General features: G+C 37.4%; 1 protein-coding gene across 4 annotated transcripts in view; it reads right to left on the bottom strand.

The window, feature by feature from the left end:
- Positions 1–10149, bottom strand: part of LOC135271965 (WASH complex subunit 2A-like) — an 80268-nt gene extending 70119 nt beyond the window's left edge. The window contains exons 1-4 of one of the 4 annotated variants that reach the window (XM_064370089.1): positions 9938–10149; positions 7895–7929; positions 7272–7352; positions 2168–2256 (exon numbers count right to left, since the gene is read on the bottom strand). The gene's annotated coding sequence lies outside the window, so the exon portion shown is untranslated. The remainder of the gene's footprint in view (positions 1–2167; positions 2257–7271; positions 7353–7894; positions 7930–9937) is intronic. The other 3 variants (XM_064370091.1, XM_064370088.1, XM_064370090.1) reach the window with 3 other exon arrangements.
- Between the last annotated feature and the right edge of the window lie 13403 nt (positions 10150–23552).

Raw genomic sequence — 23552 nt, 5'->3', positions numbered from 1 at the left:
ATTTGTATTATTTCCCTAAAAATATATAATGAAAGTGATTTGTAACAAATAAAATTATTTGAAATCACTTTTGCATAATTATTAAAAGATATATTAGTAAATATTAGCACACAGGAAATCAATGATAAGTACAGTGATCCTAAAATAAGCAGTGCTAACAAGGCAGCGTAACATGACACAGTGTAATATGAATGGCAGGTACCTTCAATTAGTTTAACTGAAATACTTATGAACAGATACAGCTCTTCAGATATATGTAACTGTATTCCTAAGTTACCCACTGATGCTGTGTATCAGAAAACAAGAGGTTCTACAGAAAGCAAGAGGTTCTCTTATGTAAGTTATGTGCTTTCATTTGCCCTCAGCATCTAGAATGAGGCTCAAAATCACTGAGGGAAGGCAAATCTCAATTTTAGTAATAGGCCTATACAATATTAGCACTTTTTAAAACGCCTGTAACATTAGCACTTAAGATGGATATGTCTATAGTCCTTCAAGTAGTTTTCATCTCTGAAATCATTTTAAAATCACAGAATTTGAAGTTATAGGCTGGAAAGGACCAAGAAATATGGGACTGTGTAATCACATTTAATCCAATACTCATTTTACAGATCAGGAAAACAAACCTTAAAACTGACTTGCCCAGGGTCCTACCAAATAGGAGCAGTTTCTTGTCCTAAACTCAAATTAAGCAGCGGCTCTCAGACTTTGCTGCACATTAAAGTCACCTGAGGAGCTTTAATAACTGCCTCATTTTCTACATAAAACATTTTAATTTAAATTAGCATTGGGGATGACTTTGGGCATCAAAGTTGTTGTTAAGTTTCCCAGGTAATTTCAATGTGCAGCAAAGTTTGGAATAATGGAGTTGGGGTGAAAATCAGAATCTTCTGGGATGCTTTTCTTCACATAAAGAAGCCTCACAGCCATCCCTATTTTTCAGCTGTGAATCCATCTGTTCCTGGGCTTTTTTGGTGACTATTAATTACTGCCTCAATTTCAGAACTTGTTACTGGTCTATTCAGGGATTCGACTTTTTCCTGGTTTATTTTTAGGAGAATGTATGTGTCTAAAAATCTATCCATTTCTGCTAGATTTTCAAGTTTATTTGCGTAGAGGTGTTTATAGTATTCTCTGATCATAGTCTGCATTTCTGTGGGATCAGGGGCGACATCCCCTTTAGCATATTTTAGTGTGTCTATTTGATTCTTCTCTTGTTTCTCCTTTATCAGTCTGGCTAGTGGTCTATTTTGTTAATCTTTTCCAAAAACTAGTTCCTGGATTCACTGATTTTTTGAAGGATTTTCGTGTCTCCACCTCTTTCAGTTCTGCTCCGATCTTATTTGTTTCTTGCCTTCTGCTAGCTTTTGAATTTGTTTGCTCTTGCATCTCTAGTTGTTTTAATGGTAATCTAAGGGTGTCGATTTTAGATCTTTCCCACTTTCTGATCTGGGCATTTAGTGCTACAACTTTCCCTCTAAACACTGCTTTAGCTGTGTCTCAGAGATTCTGGTACATTATGTCTTTGTTTTCATTGGTTTCAAAGAACTTACTTATTTCCGCCTTAATTTCGTTATTTACCAAGCAGTCATTCAGGAACCAGGTAATTCAGTTTCTGTGTAGTTGTACGGTTTTGAGTTTCTTTTTTTCTATTTTTTCACATAGGACTTATTCTAAAATGGACCACATAATTGGAAGTAAAACACTCCTCAGCAAATGCAAAAGAACAGACTGAGAGACTGCTATGATTTTCATTCTTTTGCATTTGCTGATACACTGTGATGCCAGAAGAAAAAAAGCTGCTCCTTCTTCCAAGACTAATGTCCAAAGTAGTACACATTGCAATGCATTGAAAAACTAATTTTTCACACACAAAAAATCCAATAAAGGGTCCTTTTCATTGCAGTCAACATTGTCTTAAGGCATAAAGGCACCAAAAAAATAGCTATACTTTTCTGGGATGGCTTATTTGCTAACTGATTTTTCCTTCTACCATGACATCTAAGATTTTTTAAAAGAGAAATTGATACTTAATATTTAGAATCTGTATATCAATATATAGTTGACTTCACTTTCTTAAATGACTGCTGAAGAGGACAACCAAATGGCTGAAATAATTAATTTTAGAATAAAGGAATCTGTCCCTTGACACTATGGTTGTACTCACAGCTTTAGTGTCGTTTTAAGATGACATTGACTGGCTGTGCTGTCGTCAAGGAAAACTGTCGAACGTGAACTATACAGCCCAGTAGATACCTGAAGGGGAAGGAAAGAAAGTGTAAGTTAAACTTATCAAGGTGTATTTTTTTATCGGTTAAAATGTCAAATGACAAAGCACTAGGATATTTCTTACACTCTGCGAACTGCCTGAGTGTGGCATCTTGTGCACTCTATAGAGATCTCATTGGAGGCTCTTAACTTCCAGAGATGATGTTTGAGATACAGGTTATAAAATGCTGCCCTAAATAAGGTACCTGTCATCAAACCCAACAAGGATTTTATGAATTCCCTTTATAAATAATGAGAAAAGTTTAAAATAAGATCTGAGAATTTCTATTTCTATTATTTATTTACTACAGTAAAATGTATTAAATAATATCGTAGAAGAACATTTTATTGCAGTGAATAAGAGACTAATACATTTACTAAATTACTAATCCTAAATGTATTATTTCAGGTGACAAAACAAGTTTCAGATTCAGAGACTCTGTGTGCCAGTGTTGCTAGACCACCAACAAGTGAGGAAGCCATAGTTTTCTCTAGTCCTGTTTTCTTACGTGGAGGATAAAATTAGTAACAATTTAATATTCTCTCACACCCTGAAAACAGATGACAACTTAAAAAATTTAACTTTCCCTTCAAGTTTAAATAAGACAGCCATGACATGACTCAAATGAGACTCTTCGACAATACTTGCCATTAATTTCAAAACTTAATTTCATTCCATAAATCATTTGAGCTGCACCCTAGGCATTTTCCTGCTATACCCTACTCTCTGCATAGAATACCACTTTTCTCTTTCCTTGTTTCAGCAACTTTGACTACATCTACCCTCTTGGATCTGTTTGCCAGCAGCCACACCAAAACATGTTTCTTTGGTACACTAATGAGTCAGATTCACCACTGGTTACAAGAGACTAAGTATTCTCATGAGAAAGTATGCCTCTCCATAAAAGTAACAGCGGGCCCTAACTGTTCCTACATCCAGCTGCTGAGCATAGAATTCTGAATAAATCAAAAACTTCAACAAGTGTTTGACAAACTAACTGAGTCATCATTTGGACTAAACATCTTACTACATTTAATTAAAACAAAAACACTACTAACAGATCACTCTTTATAGGTATTATTTAAGGTGTCACAAAATAGAAACAAATCATCTAACTTCAGTCAGCATAAATCAGAGTATGAAATGCTATGATCTTGAACAAGAAATGGAAGGGCTTACTTAGTGGTTTTAAGGTATAATAACAAAAACTAGAAAATAATCATACCTAGTAATTTAACAAGTCAAAACTAAAGCCTTACCATCAAAGGTCCAGTGCCCCTTGGATACCAGTGCCCACCCACTGACTTCTTCCATTGTACCTGCTGCCTCTCATTTTAACCCATTAAAAACACTAAAATTGTTTTCCTTGTAGAGATCTTTCACCTCCTTGGTTAGGTGTACTTTTAAGTATTTTACTTTATTTTTCAGCTATTGTAAAAGGGGTTGAGGTTCTTAGTTTGATTCTCAGCTTGGTAGCTGTTGGGGTGTAACAGACCTACTGATCTGTGTACATTAATTTTGTATCTTGAAACTTTGCTGAATTCATTTATCAGTTCTAGGAGCTTTCTGGAGGAGTCTTTAGGGTTTTCTAGGTATACGTTCATATTATCAGCAAACAGTGACAGTCTGACTTCCTATTTACTGATCTGGATGCCCTTTATTTCTTTCTCTTGTGTGATTACTCTGGCTAGGTCTTCCACTACTATGCTGAATAAAAGTAGTGAGACTGGGGCATCCTTGCCTTCTTCCAGTTTTCAGGGGTAATGATTTCAACTTTTCGCCATTCAGTATTATGTTGGCTGTGGGTCTGTCATAAATGACTTTTATTACATTGAGGTATGTCCCTTGTATGTCAGTTTTGCTGAGGGTTTTAATCATAAAAGGATTTTGTCAAATGCTTTTTCTTCGTCTATTGAGATGATCATGTGATTTTTGCTTTCAATTCTCTTTCTGTGATATATCATATTTATTGACTTCCATATGTTAAACCATCCCTGTATCCTTGTTCTGAAACCTACTTAAACATGGTGGATTATCTTTTTGATATACCAATGGGAACTATAAAACATAGATAACACAAAAAAATAGAAAGACATCCCACACTCATGAATGGCTTAAATAAATATTGTAAAAATGACCACACTGCCAAAAGCAATCTATAAATTCAATGTAATTCCTAACAATATGCCATTATCATTTTTCACAGAACTAAAAAAAAAAAAAAGAACCCTAAAATTCATATGGAACAAACCAAGACCCTACTTAGTCAAAACAATACTAAGCAAAGCCAACAAATGTAGAGCCATCACTTTACCTGACTTCAAACTATACTATAAGGCCACAGTCACCAAAACAGCATGGTACTGGTATAAAAATAGGCAAATACACCAATGGAACAGAATAGAGAACCCAGAAATAAACCCAAATACCTACAGCCAACTGATCTTCAGCAAAGCCAACTAAAACATAATGTGAAGAAATTAAACCATATACGATTTAATGCCTGGAATAATTGGCAAGCTACATGCAGGAAAATGAAACTGGATCCTCAACGCTCACCTATACAAAGATCAACTCAAGATGGATCAAGGATATAAATCTACAACCAGAAACCATAAAAATTCTAGAAGATACCATTTGATAAACCCTTCTAGACACTGGCTCAGGCAAAGACTTCATAGCCAAGAACCCAACAGCAAATGCAACAAAAACAAAGATTAAGCAGGTGAGACTTAACGAAAAAGCTTCTGTACAGGAAAAGGAACAATCAGCAGAGCAAACAGACAACCACAGAATGGGAGAAAATCTTCACAATCTCTACATCTGATGAAGGACTAATACACAGAATCTACAAAAAAATCAAACAAATGGACAAGAGAAAAAAAAATCCCATCAAAAAGTAGGCGAAGGACATAAATAGACAATTCTCAAAAGAAGATATACCAATGGCCAACCAACATATGAAAACATGCTCAACATCATGAATGATCAGGAAAATGAAAATCAAAACCACAATGCCATACTACCTTACTCCTGCAAGAATGGCCATAATCAAAAAATACAAAAATAATAGATGTTGGTGTGGATGCAGTGAAAAGAAAACACTTCTCTACACTGCTGGTAACAATGGAAACTAGTACAACCACGATGGAAAGCAGTGTGGAGATTCCTTAAACAATTAAAAGTAGAAACACCATGCAATCCCGCAATCCTGCTACTGGATATCTACCCAGAGGAAAAAAAGGCATTATACAAAAACAATACTTGCACATGTATGTTTGCAGCAATACAATTTGCAATTATAAAAATATGGAAGCAGCCCAAATGCCCATCAATCAATGAGTGGATAAAGAAACTGTCATATGTCTATGTATAATGTGTGTGTATATATATATACACACACACATATATATGTATATATCATAGAACACCACTCAGCTATAATAAGGAATAAATTAGGGGCATTCCCACCAACCTGGATGGAATTGGAGACATTATTCTAAGTGAAGCAACTCAGGAATGGGAAACTAAACATTGTATGTTTTCATTCATACCTGGGAGCTAAGCTATGAAGATGCAAAGGCATAAGAATGATACAATGGACTCTGGGGACACAGTGGAAAGAATGGCAGTGGAATGAGGGATAAAAGACTACAAATTGGCTTCAGTGGATGCTGCTCAAGTGATGGGTACATCAAAATGTCACAAATCACCACTAAAGAATTTATTCATATAACCACCTGTTCCCCCCAAAACCTATAGAATAAAAATATGTAAATAAATCAACGACAGCATTTTTGCCAGTAAACATAAAATAAAATGAAAACTAAAGTTTATGTTTTTCTCTCTCCTTTTTGGCGGGACAAATTTTAGATATGTTTTTTAAGAATAACATTTTTCCTTTTTCTGAGTCAGGGTCTCACTTTGTTGCCCAGGCTGGAGGGCAGTGGTGCAATGATAGTTAACTGCAGCCTGAATCTCCTGAGCTGGAGCAATCCTCTACCTTAGCCTCCTGAGTAGGCAAAACTGAAGGCACATGCCACCATACCTGGCTAATTTGTTATTTCACCTTTTTGTAGAGATGAGGTCTTGCTATGTTGACCAGGCTAAAAATAAATAAATCTTAACTAACTTAAATATTTCTAAGACTTTGGGCATTCATGAAAAAAACTCCATCTATAATAATAAGGGAAACTGAAAAATAGAAGGGGAAAAATTAAAAACCAATGCAGGTATGCTGGTCTAAGCAGCCTAGTGTATGAATAACAAGACTATCAGAAATAAAGTAACAGAGAAAGTGAAACAAATTATCAAGCACAGATAGTCTGCAGACTTAGTAGCCTCAATAAAATGTAAAGAGTCCCACTAAGCTGTTGTTACAAAGTTTCAGAATCTCAGAGAGACAGAAGCTCCTAAAAAAGTTTCTACAGATATATAAAAGCCAATTACAAACAATGTATCACATGATGGCAACACTGTAAGAACAACATTGTAAAGCGAGCACATTGTAGAATATCTTCAGAATCATAAAATTTAGATTCAACCTAGAGGTTTACTCTCTATCAAAAAAGAGGGATTTTAAGTCTGGGCAGATCTCTAAACATCTCCACCCAGGATAACAGGACAGAAGGAAACACAGAATCTAGGACACAGGTGATCCCACACAAGACAGCAGTTATGGGAGGATCCCAAAAGACTTTAAGGAGATAGCACAGAAAGAATCAGAAAAGCAAACATCGAGCATATCTAGGGAAAGTCACTCTATATTGAATTAGGATGACAAAAGGCCAAAGTAAGTTGTCACCCCACCCCCACAACAAAGAAAAATGGAAGAGATACGTTTTAGCAGATGGAAAATAGTTGGAAAGGCACATGATAGATGCTACAACACTTGATGGGGGAAATGGCTGTTAGAAAACAGGCAAACGAATAGTCAGAAAATTAGTTTCATGCCAAAAAATAATGGTTTTGAAAGCAAACAGACCAGCCAGGGGCTACTTACTGCATTTGGCTGGGTAAAGTAACACAGGCTAGGAAGAAAGACATGATCCAGAAGAAGTGCAGAAGTGCTCAGATTTCAGAACTGTTTCAGAGAAAAAATGAAGGAATATGTAATGCAGAGGCACAATGAAAACACCGTATGACTTAGCACTGAATAATATTTGCATAGTCATAATCATGTAAATATTAGATTTAATGAAAAAGTGTGCTACAATTGGAAGAAACAGAGGGAGAAAAATAAGGTCATGGTGTAGTGAGGAAGCTATGCTTGCACCTGCTATGGCAGAAAGTCAATACACAGTGCTTACAATTAACTAAAAGACAGTGCTGACAATTAACTTAGCTAAATTAAAAATATGACTCAATATTTAAGGCAGATCTTTATACCACAATCAGACTATTGAAATTTAACTTCAATGTCAGACATTCTTAAAAGGTGGACACACTAAGCTCAAGACTTTTCTGAATACATTTGATACTTAGGAAAATGTAACAGATTTAGAAAAGCCACAAAAAGAAGTCCATGCTATCAGCATAGGGTCCTCATTATAATTTAAAGTAATTAAGAGAGACATACTTTTATGTCAAACTATCAGTTTTTTAACTTTTTGACTGTTTACTTACATGGTTTGTATAGTTGCCTTTTCTTATTTCTTCTACTAAGAAAGAAAAAAGAACAAACAAACTGGTCACTTCTAATACAAATACCATAAAATAAAACTAGTTGTTAACGTCTTACTGATTACTCCTAAATAAAATGGGAACAAATTCAATTTTAAAAAATTATTTCAACAATTTATATTTAAATTAGCTGGCATGATACATCTCATAAAGCAAAATATAAAAACTTTGTTTCACTTTTTGGACTACTTTACTTTTTGTTTCTATTATATACAAATGAAAGAAACCTTGTATACAAAAGGAAAGGGCAAAAAAATGAGGCCAGATGAAAAAATTAGCTAATAAAAAAGTTTAACTGTTGCATATATGAGCCATGATCCATTAGCATTTTCTCATTCTGCATTTACACATAGCTTACTTTTTTACCAGAATTTCAGAGCTAACAGCTCTAAGAACTACTTCCTGGCCAGGCACCTATCTCTAGATGCACCAGAATCCCAGTAAGCATTTCGAACCACACTTAGTGGTCACCTACTAATATGTCACTAAAAACAAAACAAACCAAAAAAAGAGTCTTTACACAACAGGAAAGTAACCTTTTTAAGTTTAGATTTTAAAATGAGTATATAAACCTCATTGAACATGGTGTCCGCAGCACAAAAAGTCTTTTTATTTTTCCTAAAAAAAGGTCAGAATAACAAAAGCTCCAAGAGTGACCTAGGCCATGCTTTGTTTCCTACACTGCCTCCACTTTTAAAGTTAAAAGGGCCTTGCAGGCAAACATTGCTATCACTGAACAGTGAGGGACACAGAGTGGCTTTTTTTTTTTTTTTTTTAACTCCTTCCATGCTCTCTACGTGTGAGAAGCCCATGGCCCTGGAAGGAACTGGGAAAACAATTCTGATATGGTTTGGATATTTCCCCCTCCAAATCTCATGTTAAAACATGATCCTGAATGTTGGAGACAAGGCCTAGTGGGAGGCATTTGGGTCATGGTGGATTCCTTATGAATGGCTTGGTGCCATCCCCATGGTAATAAGCAAATTCTCATTCTGGTTGTTTAAAAGAGCGTGGCACCTTCCCCCTACCCCCGCCCCACCCTCTCACAGTGTGGAACCACCTGCTTCCCCTTTGCCTTCCATCATGATGGTAAGCTTGCGGAGGCCCCTACCAGAAGCAAATGCTGAAGCCATGCTTGTACAGCCTGAAGATCTATGAGCCAATTAAACCTCTTTTTGTTATAAAAGACTCAGCCTTAGGTATCTCTTTATAGTAATGCATAAAGGAACACAAATTCTAGACAGAAATAACTGACTCAAGACAGGCAAAGTCTACTCAAACTACAAGAAACAAAGGTTACAAATTCCCATATTTTACTGTGCTGCATCACTTCACATATGATTATAGATCCTGACTTGTATTCTTGCTGCTTCAATCAACAGGAAAACCTGGCTGTGTATGGCTTTTTAGCAAACAAACAAGGATTTAATGTAACACTGAGGAAAATAAGCAGGAGTAGGGCATGTTTAAATTTACATTACATCAAATTAAAAGGTTAATAGAAGTTTTGATTAGCATAAACTTGGATGTGATAAATGCATGTGGTCGGAGGACTGTGGAAGAGGAGGCCAGAATCACAGATTCAATCCTTGTTGATGAACAACTATTTTTCTTTTTTTAATTTGTTTAAATGGAAACCAAGGTGAAGCCTAAGTTCTATCAGTCAACTTTAAAATGTACTCTCTGGAGTAAGGGAAAAGGGACAAAGAATTATTAAATAAAGATAAATCTACAACTCCTCCATCACATGACAAATTGTGTTGATCAAAAGATGGTAAACTGTACAAATAAAAAGTTTACATGTTTTCACTAACACAATAACAATTAAAGTATATCACATGTTAAAATAAGACAAGACAAGTGAATATGTGAAAAATTGAAAAATTTAAACCAATATGAGTTTTTCTAAATACTTTCTACAATACATTTGATCAAATAAGAAGAGTTTTCACTCTTTTTCTTGGTGGAAAAAACATGGTGTCTCACCATCTGTTCGAGATTTTCTCAGGAATATTGTGCTTGTCTCTGGATTGTCAGAAGGGGTGGACTCCAAAGCCCTACCTATAGAGGGAGAAAAGAAAAAAGATGTGATCACTTTTAACAGTTTATCAACTCATTTCTTCGACTGCTGTATTTAGGCCATTTCACTACCTCTACCTTTACTCTTATCCACTGAAATGAATGTGTAGACATAAGATGGAGCCAGGCACAATGGCCCATGTCTGTAGGGCTGAGATGGGAAAATCCCTTAAGGCTAGGTCAGGGATTTGAGGCCAGCGTGAATAACATAGTGAGACCCTCCTAAATAAATAAATAAATAAAGAGGTAAATGTTTCCTTTGAGTTGTGTAAAATCAACTACATAGAAAAAACAAGACGGCAGTACAGTTTAAAGACAGGTCTCTTTTATAGGCAAAATATATTATTTATTCTGGAGCTCAAACATTTAAAAAAAAGTAAATTTAGCATATCTGTCACTTCCATGTCACTCTGAGGACACAGAACCTTAGTTCCATTGAGTAGCTATCTTCCACAGTCGTGTAAGATCTCTAAGTCTTCATTTCTTCATTAGCAATATATAGGGAGAACATACACAGGCCTTTGGATTGGAAAGGGACAAATGAGACATACATAAACTGTGTTGTAATCCTAAAGAATGACAATAAAGAGCCTTTTTTGGGCTCTCATCCAACACTACCAGTCTATGAACTGGTGTGTAAAATCACTCACAGGCTTTCCTTACACCAGCAACCAGGGTATAAGTTTACACAAGTACTGACATATTTTGTGTATAAAAATATAATCAACTCACATATCTGTTTATTCTAAATTCTTAAACATCTTGAAAAGTGAGTATAGTACTCCAAGTTACAAAGTCACACTCATCATGAGTCTTAATTATCCTACCTCCGAAAAAAACTAAGAGCCCAACTAAAATTTTTTTGTTTTTTTTGTTTTTTAACTTTAAGTTCTGAGAAACATGTGCAGAACGTGCAGGTCTGTTACATACCTACACATGTGCCATGGTGGTTTGCTGCAACTATAAATGCATCATCGAGATTTTAAATCCCACATGCATTAGGTATTTGTCCTAATGCTCTCTGTCCCCTTACCCCCTGGCCCCTGAAGGGCCCCAGTGTGTGATGTTCCCCTCCCTGTGTCCATGTGATCTCATTGTTCAACTCCTACTTATGAGAGAGAACATGTGGTGTTTGCTTTTTGTTCCTGTGTTAGTTTGCTGAGGATGATGGCTTCCAGCTTCTTAAGCTTTGGTTTCTTATCTTTCAACAATATGCTATTGTCAGGAGAGGGAAGGACAAAGGGGAAGCCATGGCATTTTAACCTTCAATCTTTATCTTACACATTAAAAGTCTACCTTTACATTTCATGTCTTTTGAAAGTTTTGACCACGAACCATCCCCTACCTCTCTTTTAGAACAACAAGGTCAATAAAGTCTGTTAAGTCACCAGAATAAATATAGAGACACATTTTGTGTTAAAGTAAGAATTTTAAAGTAATCAGAGGTTCATGGGTAAAGTACTTTGGGGGGGAAAATACCCATTTTTCTGTAACCCTGGCCATGACATTTCATACCTTTCACAATTATTTTAAGCACCTTCCATTTTCTTTCATTTTGTGTTCAAATTACAGTTAGAAGAAACAGTGCCTATTAAGGTGACTTAAAGCAACCCATTGAGAATACCCTATCATCTCTCCCATGGCAACCTTCATTCTGATTTTAAATAAGAAATCCCCAAATATTTCAGTATGAATTGTCCTGAGATTTAGCTGGTTCCTTCACTTAGGTACCATCTGGATAGGTACAAGGAAAGAATGGGATGGATACTGGCAAGTTGGAATATTTGAGTTTTTACTGAAAAAGGGAAGAGAATATTCCAAAGAAGCTTCAACAAAGTCCCACAGAATAATAAATAGAGCTACAGACAAGACGAGCCATAAATAAAAGGTCCTATGCCAGCCTGAGAGAATGAGATGAGAATGAACTGGGTGTTTGGGAGGGGAGGAGAAAAGAAATTAACTGGACTCCGTGGAGAAAGACTAAGCAGTGGGAATGGGAATGCAAGACAGAGCCAGCCTTTGCTCCTGGCCAGCCCTGGGAAAGCTGGTTACAGGCAAAAAGGAGCCTGAGGTTGGGATGTCCCCCAGGGAACTTTGGGGACAGCAGCAGCCAGAGGTGTGGCCAGGGCAGATGGCACCGTCACCTCCTTACCTTCAGGCATCTCTTGGTCACGGATGTGGTGGACCTGAAGGCCCTCATCAGCTTCAACAATCAATTCAGCAGGCTCTTCAACAGCAGCCATGGGCGCTGCTGCTATTGTGTCCTCAGCTGATGCCTCACAGACCTCAGATTGAGAGGGACACCCTGACCCCTCATGCTGTTCCAACTCAGGGCTGGCCTTGGGGCACACGCAACAGGTGAGTATGCACCCCATTGGACTGTCTGCCGCCACCTGTGCCTCTGCTCACAGTGTTGGCCACGCACTCCCTGCTCGCCTGCCCACCCCACAGCTCAGCCCCAGCCCCAGCCCCAGCCCCAGCCGGGGCTCGGGCCAAGGCCCGCACCCTGCCGCCTCCCTTGAGTTGACTTGCTTGGGAGAGTGAAGAACAGCCGACTTATTTAATAGGTTGTCAACCCAACGAGCACTGGGAGACACAACAACTGCCTCAAGACAGTACAAAAGGAGCTCCTCCTCCTTCTGCAGTCACCTACAGACTGAAGCCCACTGGCCCACTGGCCTCAGAATGCCCCGCCCCATACCTCACAATGCCCCACCCTGGATTCTGCCCCTCCCCCGCTGCCTGGGCTGCCCCACCCTGTGGTTTATGATGCTGCTGCTCTCCTGGCTCCTCATGCAGTGCCAGTGGGACTAAGGTTTTCATTCATCACCAGTTTCCTGAGCTTTTTAGTCCTAAGAAAAGCACAGGGTGGTTCATTACTGGAAGCCATCTTACCCTATGAGTTCTATACAAAGTCTCAGTTAGTAGAGTGGCTCCCATTAGCAACCAAGTTGAACAACTTTTATTTGCTAACTGAATGTAGATACAACTGAATTGTTTACTGCGTCTATAACGAAATACTCCTCTCCTGTCTTCCAAAGAGTGGTAGTTTTTGTCTGCAACTTGATCACAGCAATACCTGGGGCCCTAGCTCTACTCTCACTAAAGAGTTATGGCTGTGTGTCTTGAATGACACCTTGGGACCTATCCTGCCTCCACCTCCTTCTCCATAAAATAGAAACCTTCTGAAATGCTGAAACTTACCAACTCCCTTTTTTCCCGCCCCCACCCCCCCGTTTCTTCCTTCCACGTAGGGACTTTCAGATTTTCTTTTACTAACAAAGCTCTAAGTATGATTTTGTTATACAAAATCAAGAGCCATAAAGTGGGGTACCACAGTCCTAACTCAATAAAGATGAATACTCAACATCTGGCAAGCAGTTATGTGCCTGACAGTGTTCCAAGCGGGCTATGCTCATTTAGCCCTCAGAAACAATCTCACAGATTTTAGAGAAGACATTGAGATGGAGAAGGTAAGTTAGTTATCTCCCCAATGTTACATGACTCTCAGGCTGGGGCCATTATTTAACCCTAGGTAGTATGAATTCCCCAATTCCTCAAGTGTGATTATCAGAAAGTGGATTGTTTCATGTTGACACTGCTATAAAGAAATACCTGAGGTTGGGTAATTTATAAAGGAAAGAAGTTTAATTGACACATTCCACATGGCTGTGGAGGCCTCAGGAAACCTACAATCATAGCAGAAGGGGAAGCCGTCACTTCTTACATGGCAGCAGGCCACAGTGTGTAAAAAGGAGCAACTGTCAAACACATATAAAACCATCAGATCTCAGGAGAACTGACTATCACAAGAATAGCATGGAGGAAACTGACCCCATGATCCAATTACCACCCACTGAGTCTCTCCCTCAACATGTGGGGATTATGGGGATTACAATTCAAGATGAGACTCAGGTGGGGACATGACCAAACCATATCAGAAAGTACAGGTAGAAGTCAAGCTTGGAGGGGAAGTGACATTATAGATTGGCATATTTTTTTTAAAAAACTTTTTTTTAATGTGAATTTTAAAATGCCACTTCTTCATTCAACACCGATGAAGTCCCTTCTACATGCCAGACACCGTATGTATTAAACAGTCTCAAATCTCAATGAGAGTAGGCAGATACACCAAGGCTTAAGAAGTTCAGTTTTCCGAGATCACACTACTGGACAGTGTATGAACCTGAGATACAAGCCCACCTCTATCTGACCCCGAATTTGACGCTGGGGTGGTTTTAATTTTATTCTGAAAATTCGAGTCATAGAACCATACAAAGGTGAGGAGTCTCTGTCAGATGTGTGTGTAGTGGTCTGTATAATAAGGAAGGACCGAAGGAAGCAACAGACCAATTAAGAGACTATCTAAAGGAAGACTGATGCTAAAGGCAGTGGCAGTGACAAAAGTGGAGGAAAAATTTTGTGATTATTGGGGAGACAGAATAGGAAGCACTTGGTCATGAGATGGGAAAAACAGAGCTGCTCGGGCTCTGCTGGGGAAGACTGGGTACAGAAGTGTACCTTTCTCCTAGCAGAGAATGTAGGAAGAGAAATAGGTAAAGAGGAAAAGATCATTTTTTACTCTCAGTGTCACATTAAAATGGAACTCTCTGGTCAAAGTTGAATATAATCTCTGTAGGCTAAGACCATTTGTGACATCCCTACCTATGCTTTCAAAAATAACATACATACTAAATCAAACCATTCAGAGTAACTGGGAAAAGGTCCTACAATTTACATGCTAAGAATATCACCATTTTCCATTTATTACTTTCATGGAGTAACTTTCAATCTATGGTTACAGCAAATGAGGGATCTTACATAAAATAAAGCTAACATTTTAAATTTAAAATTCTATTGTCCTGAGAGAATAGAGAAAGCAACTGAAGCCATGGGCGTGGAAGTGATTGCCTTGACAGGTTGTGTATACTAAGGAGAACTAGAAAGAAAGAAGACCTGGAGAATAGGGGGATTTACACGACATTAAGTAAAGCCTGCAAAAGTGAGCACTCGGAGTCAAGAAACCGGCCTTTGAATCAGGAACGGCTGCTTTCGTGAGTCATTGGAAAGGAGATGATGTCTGATTTCATTTCTGTAACAGCAGCACCTAGCTTTTACACTTTTAGAGTAAAACACTGAAACATATATTCATGATATTAAGGTGTGAAAAGGCTTCACAAACAGTTTAAAAAATTGGTATCAATAAAAGGAAAACCTATATAGTTGGACAATATCAAAATAGGTAAGTTATATCATCAATAAACACTCTTAGGAGATTTCTAAAGCAACTCTCAGTAGATAACATAATCTACATATATAATATGTAAATACACACATACATACAAACATCTACATATTGACACAAAATAAAAGATTTATATCCAAAAACATCAGGAATTTTTACAAATCATTAAGAAAAAATACAAATAACCCAACAGAAGACACATGGCCCAATAAACATATGTGAAGTTGCTCTGTGAGTAGTTAGCAAAAAATATAAGACAAAATATCAATGCAATACTACTATACCCACTCCAGAATATCAAAAATGCAAAAAGGCAGAAAGCACCAAGTATAGAGAAGAAGGTGAAATTTCTGGAATGTTCATTTACTGCCAATGAAGAGTGTAAACAGGCACAATCACTTTGAAAAACTCACAGCCTCTTTATACATCAGCATAGCCTATAACCCAGGAATCTCTTTCCTACACATTTTCTCAACAAAAATGAATAAATGTTCACCGGTAAAAACATACATCAAAATCTTCACAATAGTGCATACTCTAATAGCCAGAAACTGGAACCAACCTAAATGCCCATGAACAATAAGATAAGGTGTAGTTATTTTCACACAAAGGAATATGATACAATAAGAATAAAGAAACTACAACTCACAAATACATAATATTAATGAAAAGAAGCCAGACATAAACTAGTACATGTTTATGGTTTCATTTATATAAAGTCCTTGCAGAGTAAGAGGATGACTGAAAGGAACAGGAAGGCACTGTTTCTTTCAAAAAGGAAGACTTACTATAAAAACAATGTCAGCAGAAATAAATAGTGGACGGAACTAAACTGTGTCAGAAAGTGACACAGTTGATGCACATTCTAGTGAAAGCTCCTTATCTTGACCTGGACTGGAAGAAGCAGTGTTGTAAGAGACCAAGAAAAGTAAGAATATGCTAAAGGTCTTTGGGTTAAGTTAGAGATACTATTTTAAACTACTTTACGGGGAGGGGGGGGGAGGACAATTTAAATAAAAATAATAAGATGACAGAATAAAGTCCAGGGATATCAATAAATGCAAAATTAAAAACTTAAACTCACTAGTCAAAAGAAAAAGACAAATTGAAAATGTTAAAATAAACTGCTATGTATCAAAAAGGTTGATAGTAAAAGAAGGGAAAAAATATAAATAAAACCGGTAATGTATATTCATATTTGGGAAAAAAGAAGTCTGAAAACAAAAAACATAATTAGAGATAGAGAAGATCACTAAATAATGATGGAAAGTCCAATTCACCCAAAAAAAAGAAAAATTCTGAACAGGTACACACCTAACGAAATAAGCCTAAAATTTATACAAAACAAAAAACTCACAGAACTTCAAAGCAAAAATGGTAACTCCAATATCACTGCAGGAGAATTCAACACACTGTTCTCAACTTTTGCCATCAATTCTCTGTCCTTTCTCAGACTTTGTCTTCTCCTTAGATCAGAAACACCGTCTTGTTCCAAAGCACAGAATGAATGTTTTTGTTGTTTCCCATATCATACACATAAACCTACTGAACGAGGAGGAAACTCATGGATCTTAAGGACTAACAGTCAATCCAGATACATTCTGAACTCTTTTAGAGAAAGCTATTTTGTGATTAAACAATAAACTCAAGATTGTTAGCCTCTAAAAACTATCGGACACTAACTGGTTCACTGCTGCCATCTGCTGGACACCGTGTTCATTTGCACGTCAATCATGTTTGCCTTAAAAGTCCTAGTAAGACAAAGGTCTCAAAACTGTTACCTTTTCTGAGCCTCCTTTATCTAATGAGATGAAGATACTCTCTCTAGATTAAATGTTTGTATACAAGGTGTTGATAGAGGTTAAAAAAAGGTTTGTGCTATTTAAGCCTCTGGTAACAATGACTTTTTTTTTTTTTTGAGACGAAGTTTCGCTCTTGTTACCCAGGCTGGAGTGCAATGGCGAGATCTCGGCTCACCGCAACCTCTACCTCCTGGGTTCAGGCAATTCTCCTGCCTCAGCCTCCTGAGTAGCTGGGATTACAGGCACGCGCCACCATGCCCAGCTAATTTTTTTTGTATTTTTAGTAGAGACGGGGTTTCACCATGTTGACCAGGATGGTCTCGATCTCCCGGGTAGCTGGGACTAAAGGCACACAGTATCACATCCAGCTAATTTAAAAAAAAATTTTTTTTGTAGAGACAGAGTTTCACTATATTATTTAGGCTTGTCTTGCACTCCTAACCTCAAGCAATTCTCCCGCCTTGGCCTCCCAAAGTGCTGGGATTAGAGGCGTGAGCCACCGCGCACAACTTGTATTTATTTTAAATATAATACAAAAGTACAAAAACAAAAAGGTTTGATGCACAAACAGCATAAACTAGAAATCACTAGTGTCCTCTACTTGAGTAACTTTTTAATGAAGTATGACCTATCGTGATAAGATTATAAAGATGAGGTAGAAATATTAAAATGTTTGTCCTAACATTAACAAAAATATATGGTCACTATATGCTCACTGTAATTATAGAAGAATTCTGTAAAAACACAAAGGAAAAATCGAAATTTTAAAATGCCTTAGAGTCACTGATGTTTTTAATGTAGCGTATGACATTGTCTTTAATTTTTTTTTTTTTTTTTAAGAGGAATGGTCTTGCTCTCTCACCCACCTAGAATATAGTGGTGCAATCACAGATCACTGCAGTCTCAAACTCCTGGACTCAAGTGATTTTCCTATCACAGCCTTCTGAGTAGCTAGGACTGACTACAGACGCATACCACCACGGCCAGCGGATTTATTTTTACTTTTTATAGAGGTGGGGGCCTTATTATATTGTCCAGGCTGGTCTCGGATTCCTGGGTTCAAGCAATCCTCCCACTTTGGCTTCTCAAAGTGTTGGGATTGCAGGCACGAGCCACTGCACTGAGCTAAATTTTTAAAATTTTGTTGTTATTGTTGTTGAGATGGAGTCTCACTCTGTCGCCTAGGCTGGAGTGCGGTGGCGTGACCTCAGCTCACTGCAACCTCCATCTAGCGGGTTCAAGTGATTCTCCTGACTCAGCCTCCTGAGTAGCTGGGATTACAGGTGCCCACCACCACGCCCTGCTAATGTTTTATATTTTTGAGTAAAGACAGGGTTTCACCATGTTGGCCAGGGTGGTCTTGAACTCCTGACCTCAGGTGATCCACCCACCTCAGCTTCACAGAGTGTTGACATTACAGGAGTAAGCCACCACAACCAGCCAATTTTTTTTTTTTTTCTATTTCACTTCTTAAAAGAATTTCTTTTTTCTTTTTTTCTTTAATTGCATTTTAGGATTTGGGGTACATGTAAAAATCATGTAAGACTGTTGCATAGGTACACACATGGCAGTGTGGTTTGCTGCCTTCCTCCCCATCACCTATATCTGGCATTTCTCCCCATGTTATCTCTCCCCAACTCCCCACCCACCACTGTCCCTCCCCTATATCCCCCACCACTGACCCCAGTGTGTGATGCTCCTCTCCCTGTGTCCATGTGTTCTCATTGTTCTACATCCACCTATGAGTGAGAACATGTGGTGTTTGATTTTCTGTTCTTGTGTCAGTTTGCTGAGAATGATGGTTTCCGGGTTCATCCATGTCCCTACAAAGGACACAAACTCATCGTTTTTTATGACTGCATAGTATTCCATGGTGCATATGTGCCACATTTTCCCTATCCAGTCTATCATTGATGGGCATTTGGATTGGTTCCAAGTCTTTGCTATTGTAAACAGTGCCACAATGAACATTCGTGTGCATGTGTCCTTATAACAGAACGATTTATAATCCTTTGGATATATACCCAGTAATGGGATTGTTGGGTCAAATGGAATTTCTATTTCTAGGTCCTTGAGGAATTGCCACAGTGTCTTCCACAATAGTTGAACTAATTTACACTTCCACCAACAGTGTAATAGTGTTCCTATTTCTCCACATCCTCTCCAGCATCTGTTATCTCCAGATTTTTTAATGATCGCCATTCTAATTGGCATGAGATGGTATCCCAATGTAGTTTAGATTTGCATTTCTCTAATGACCAGTGATGATGAGCATTTTTTCATATGTTTGTTGGCCTCATATACGTCTTCTTTTGTAAAGTGTCTGTTCATATCCTTCGCCCACATTTGAATGGGCTTGTTTTTTTCTTGTAAATCTGTTTTAGTTCTTTGTAGATTCTGGCTATTAGCCTTTTGTCAGATGGGTGGATTGCAAAAATATTTTCCCATTCTGTTGGTTGCCGATTCAATCTAATGGCTGTTTAACCCTGGCCTAAGAAGTAGAATTCCTATAATATATAAGTGTTATTAATTATGTCAAAAGTAAATATTTAGAAAATCACACAAATGTTCAAGTAAAGATAGTAGAGTGAAAAAGGACTAAAGAATGTCCTGTTACCCACTAATATGATATAAATGCATAGACATATGTGTATGTGGATTTTTTTTTTTTACCAGAAACCCAACAGCTACATATAATAATATAAAAAGCTATTTAAGCTAAGAACCTACAAACTTTAAAAAGAAGTAGACAGGAAAAAAATCTGTATGATACAGTATGACCATTAGCTTGATTACTGCCTGCAAGCAGCAGTGAGAAAGAAAGGTGAACTAAAAAACTTGAAAATTTTAAGAAATACCTCGTTTGGATAGAAAAATTTGATTCATCATGCCCTAGAGAAGTTGAGGAAAATATCTTGAGCACAGAGGCTTCAAAACCTAGGCAGAGGCATCACCAGGATCTGCCAACTTCTAAGGCCCTATACTGAGTTGAAGGAAGGATCTGAAGCACATAGAAACATACTATACCCTCAGCAGTATGAACTGAGACTGGTATACGACATTTAACACAATCTAAGGAGATGGGAAAGTGCAGGGCCACAGAAGGGCAAAAGCAAAGTCTTGACCTAGGTACTCAAATTAAGCCTGAGTAAGACAAAGAGAAATGGCCATACAACCACATAAAGAGTTTCTTGTAACACAGAGCAACCTAATAAGAACATGCATCTAATGGAAGAAAAGTCCAAAGATGAAAAGACAAAACAAGTAAATTAAAAAGAAAGGTTTTGGCATTAAGGAAAGCATTAAGAATAATAATGAATTGGGTGGGTGGCGGGGGAAGCAAGGAAAAGAACTAAAGACTTAAACAAATGGCAAAGAGAAAAATCTCAAGATAACAGGAGTATTGAGGAGGCCAAGATGGTGGATCACTTGAGTTCAGGAGTACAAGACCAGCCTGGACAACTTGGCAAAACCTCAACACTACAAAAGAATACAAGAATTGGCCAGGCATGGTGGCGCACACCTGTTGTTCCAGCTACCCAGGAGGCTAAAGTGGGAAGATAGATTGAGCCCACAAGGTCAAGGCTGCAGTGAGCCGTGATCACACCACTGCTACGCTGCAGCCTGGGTGACAGAGCGAGACCCTGTATCAAAAAAAAAAAAAAAAAGAAAGAAAGAAAGAAAAGAAAAGAAAAGAAAAAGAAAGGTAAAAAAAATATTGAAGAGAAAAACAACAAAGAAGTCAATAGAAAAAAAATCTAGGACAAAGGCTGAACAGAAAGATAATTAGTATCCCTCAAGTAGAACAATTAATTAAATGGAAGAGAAAAGGCAGAAAGATATAATAGAAAATATCCCAAAAATAAAGGCAAAAAAAATCTATACAAGGAAAGAAAAAATATATCAAATCACAGATGGAAATATATATCCTAGTTAATGAAATACCAAGAATAAAGAAATAATTCTCCAGAATACAAGGAGACAAAAAAAAATCACCTTAAAAATTTTTTTAACTTGGAATATACAAAGGAAATTACTAGATATCCTCCCAAAGAAATGCTGGGGACTCTAGGGATAACTTAACCCTATAGAAATCACATTAATTTTACCTTTAAAATTTATTCTAAATTCACCATTTCCATTCCAGAATTTTAGTTCTTATGCTCATTTTTTCCTATACTACTACCAAGGATTCCTACATTTATGCCAAGATTCCAATCTTACTTCTGTTCAAACTCAAGAGTTATCTTCTTAAAGCACAGATCTGGATCACATCATTCTATTGATTAAAAACCATGTGTGAGACTAGGAACAACAAAATAAAACCCAAAACCCATTGTACAGGGAGCAAGCTACTCTATTTGCTTCTACCTTATCTTTGTTTTGTACTTAAGCCAAGATACATTATTTGTCACTCCCCAAAATCCATCCTACACTTTCTATCTTCTATGCCTTTGCTAAAGACCACTTTAAAGATTCTATCCTCAAAGTCCAAAATCACCACATCCACCAAGGTCAGTTAAAATTAATCTTACATCATTCTCTAATTCTCTTCCCAGCAATAATATAGCAGAGTCTGTCTTCTAATTATGTGCCTGTCTATTTGACCCACAGGAAAGTAAACCTGCTGAAAACATAAACTGAGTCCTATATATGGTACTTTGAGGCCAGCTACAGGACTACAAACTTAATAGATCCTCAACTTTTAAGTAAATTCATAATCTCTTAATGCACATTATTTAAGTAAGTAATTTAAGTAAGGAAAGACTAAAAAAGAACTTTGTTTTGTGGACCTGTGATTGACTGGTAATAGCTCCCTTGAGCAATATGTTGAAAAGGATTCTGAGGCCGGGCACAGTGGCTCACGCCTGTAATCCCAGCACTTTGGGAACCTGAGGTGAGAGGATCGCTGGACCTCAGGAGCTGAAGATCAGACTGAGCAACATAGTAAGACCTCATCGTGCCACTGCATTCCAGCCTGGGCAACAGAGCAAGACTTCATCTCAAAAAAATAATAATAATAATAATAATATTTAAAAAATTAACACTAAAATTAAAAAAAAAACAAAAAGGATTCTGAGGTCAAATCTAGCTTCTGAAGTAGTCACATGTCACATGATCGAGCAGCAATGTTTGCCAGGAGCAGAGCAAGGGACAGTGGCAATATCCATGCCACACAACTGTCTTCTTCATTTTTGATAATGGTCTTTTCTATAAAACATACCCCCATACCCATAACCACTTTCAGTATAAACATAAGAAAACTGGTAATGACATTACATATTAGAGTCATTTTGCAAATCAATAAATAGTACATGTTAAAGATTAAAGAGCCTGTGTGACTCAGAAAGGCTTTAACATTTCCCTGCCTGTCACAAGTAGACCATGGAAAGAAAATTCTATTCTTTCCCTTCTCTATACCTCTTATTTTCCTGTCTAAGATGAGGGTAATACATGTTATCTCCCAAGAGCATCTTAAGTCTTAATAACTTAGAGGCACAAGATGAGCCCAAAAAACAGATATACTGTTACTAGTGTTTGTGGCTGTACCACTTTGTAGGGGAAAAGAATAACGTTACAACCTGAATGTGCTATTCTCTATGAAGAATACTTATTGAATTCCAAATGTACAAACAATTTCAACACAAATGATATCAATCATCTTGAACTTTGGTCTTAAGATAAACTAGTCTGACAGCTCCACTATAAAGTTTACATTATGAATATTATCACTTCCTTTGATGAGCTACCTACTGTCTTCAAATGTTCCTGAAACTTTCCCTTACATTTGCTTATACTTTTGAAGTAAAATAAACATTGTAAGTCTGCCTTATTTTGGTAGCCATGCTGTCTTTCATGCACTTTACCTAATTCATAATCTGTTAAGTGTCTAAAAAATGCATTCATTAACAATTTGAAAAAACATGTTGCCTACATCATCTAATGACATAATCTTCTATAAGACACTTTAATACCATGTGTGAGCTTTAATTTAATGGTGAACTAAGACTAATATTTGGTACAGTACTTGGAAATGTCTGAGTCTTTTTAGTTTCTATAAAAATAATTTTTTCAAAGTATAGCACATTTATAATATTGGTATTTCGTATTTTAAAATTTTTTTTCAGGCCAGGCAAGGTGGCTCACGCCTGTAATCCCAACACTCTGGGAGGCCAAGGCAGGCAGATCACCTGAGGTCAGGAGTTCGAGACCAGCATGGCCAATATGGTGAAACCCCATCTCTACTAAAAATACAAAAATTAGCCAGGCATGGTGGTGCACACCTGTAATCCCAGCTACTTGGGAGGCTGACGCACAAGAATCGCTTGAACATGGGAGGCAGAGGTTGCAGTGAGCCGAGATCACACCACTGCACTCCACCCTGGACAAAAGAGCAAGACTCCATTTCAAAAAAAAAAAAAAAAAATTCAAAACTACTTATAAATGCCTTTTTTAAAAACTGTAAATCAGGTTT

This window comes from Aotus nancymaae, unplaced genomic scaffold (genome assembly GCF_030222135.1).
Source record: "Aotus nancymaae isolate 86718 unplaced genomic scaffold, 86718_ANA_hifiasm-v0.15.2.pri h1tg000099l, whole genome shotgun sequence".
In the NCBI taxonomy this organism is placed as follows: domain Eukaryota; kingdom Metazoa; phylum Chordata; class Mammalia; order Primates; family Aotidae; genus Aotus; species Aotus nancymaae.
This window is presented reverse-complemented; position numbering and strand designations above follow the sequence as displayed.